Here is a 2,356-nt window from a genome sequence, read left to right as displayed (position 1 = left end):
CTCTGGCGCCTCCGCCTTCAGGACCACCCTCAGCCGCAGCCGACTCCGGAGCGGTGGCGCTTCTGTCACCGGTTCCTGTTCTGGGAGCTTTTGAGCGGGACTAAGCGATTTTGGGGCTTAGCCTGAGGCCGTGAGGACCAGGTCGTCTGGGCGCACGGGCACCCCCGTGCTTCTGGGCACCCACCCTGCGGGTGCTGCAGGGGTCCCTAAAAACACGACCGGCCCCGTGTCTCTGCTGCAACGCGGGGTGCGCAACGATGCCAGAGCCCCGGCGGACCCCGATCCAGAGCCCTCGGGCAAGCCAGGTGGGCTTAAACCCTTCAGGAAGGCGACGGCTGTACTTGCACCACCTTCCTCCATAGTGGGCCTTGCTCTGGGCCACTCAACTCATGGCAGCTGGCTTGGTGGGAACGAGAACGGGGGGAATCCGAAGAGGGGAAGAGCCGGGAGGCAGGAGCGTTTCCCAGAGCCTGTGTAAGGCTGGGTCTGAGGTGCTCGCTGATCCATCTGCCTTTGCAGGCTGCAGGTTTTGCTTCATGTGCCACGCTTGGCCTTGGGCTGCCATTTAAAAGAGCCCTGGCGCAATGGTCAGATGAGCTGTGGAGGTGTGTGGGAGGCTCGCATTTGTATCCTGAGGCTTTTGGGTTTGGCCTGTCTGGTTCCTTTTGCTGGAAATTGTTTGTTTCAAGTGGCATTTACTGAAGCCAGTAGAGAAACTCTGGGAAAGAAACAACAGCTGCTTTCAGCTCTGGTTTTTTTTTTTTTTTTAAGCCGGTCTAAGTTCAGACATAAGCAAAGATAGGAGTGCCCCAACTATGCCGTCTTTCTGTCCCCACTGCTGCGCAGACATGATGCAGTAGGAGCCTTGCTGGAGAAATGTTCAGGCTGAAAATGACTACAAGTACCTTTTTACATAATGCTATAACTATCTAGCGTAGATACTAGATTATGTCCCGCTGCATTTGGATTACCCAAGTTTCCAAAAAGGTGCCAAATTGGGGCGTGCATTTATTTTTTAAAGATTAATTTTTAAAGGATTAAATTTAGTTTTAGTTCGGTAGTGCATAGACTTAAAAATCTTAATGTGTAACAACACGCTGTTAATATAATTTCTGTCAGCACCAAAATATGATGAGCAAATACATTTTTTTAAAACTGGACCGGGTTAATTTTCTTTGCTGGTTGTTATGCCCCTGGATTCTCACTGCCCTCCCCACAATTCAAACTTAATTTTAAAATGGATTACAGCTTGTAAGTCTCTTTTAAGCATTGTTAGTCCAAAAACTAATTTGCTTTACCTTTTAAGAGTGGTTGCTGGCGTGGGTTAAGATTTTTATCTATAAGGAAGTAGCTAATTTAAATGATTGCAGCAGCAGGAGGTATTAGCTGTACCTCACAGAAATGTTATGCAATCAAAGACATCACTGGCTTGAAAGAAAAATGAACCAAAACATTGTTTGCACTGGATTCAGCAATTCATTTCCGTATCAAATGAACAGAGTTATTAGAAATCTGCCAGGAGCTTATCTGTTAGCTCATTCCCTAATCAGCAGAAGAACATAAACTTATTCCAATTAAAATATGTGTCTTTAGGCTATTCAGAACATGACAGATGATGGCCTGAAAAATGCTTCTGAATGACCCATCAAACACCATACAGAAGAGAATAATTTACCAGTTTGAAAAATGGTTTTGTAGACACCATGCATTTGCTGATGTCTTGTGTTATAGGTCACGCCTTCATGCAGAGAAGTCCTGTTTGGAGTCATGTGTGGTTTTCTTCCTGTTACAGATGCAGTCTTAGGGGGTCTCTGACATGGGAATGAACTGGCGTGGCCTGACCACGTCTACCTGGTGAAACTGAGGCCTTAGAGCCGGGTGGCTGTGTGAAAACCTGCCTTTTGCCAGTAGCCTGGGGACAGCCTGACTCCCAAACTATGCAGGGTAGTAGTTGGTCCAGGGCAGAACTGTTACAGGAATTGCTACTGTTGAAGTAGGATAGCAGTGGGGGAGATGGGGGGAATAGCGCAGGTGATACGTGTTCCTTGTATGGTTTAATTTACTGGAATAGCCATAACCTTAGTGTTTTCTACAGTGAAGAGTTTTTCAAGAAAGCCCTTTGTGTGAAGTCCTGTCACTGTTCTGAGCAAAACTCTTACTGACTTAGGTGGAAAATAAGGCTGAAGGAAATGCTGCCTTATTTATTAGAATTTGCTAGGTTGATTCCCTTTTTTGCTGATACTGAGCTTGTCCTCTCTTTGCTTTTACTAGTCGCCAATGCTCTTTGTGTCAGACTTCAGTGCACTACGTGGAGAAATCAGTTGCTGTTTCGGAGCGAGCACTTACTGTCAGCTAA

This window comes from Buceros rhinoceros, unplaced genomic scaffold, assembly GCF_000710305.1.
Source record: "Buceros rhinoceros silvestris isolate BGI_N320 unplaced genomic scaffold, ASM71030v1 scaffold1252, whole genome shotgun sequence".
NCBI classification, from domain to species: Eukaryota; Metazoa; Chordata; class Aves; order Bucerotiformes; family Bucerotidae; genus Buceros; species Buceros rhinoceros.
Note: the sequence above shows the minus strand (reverse complement) of the source record.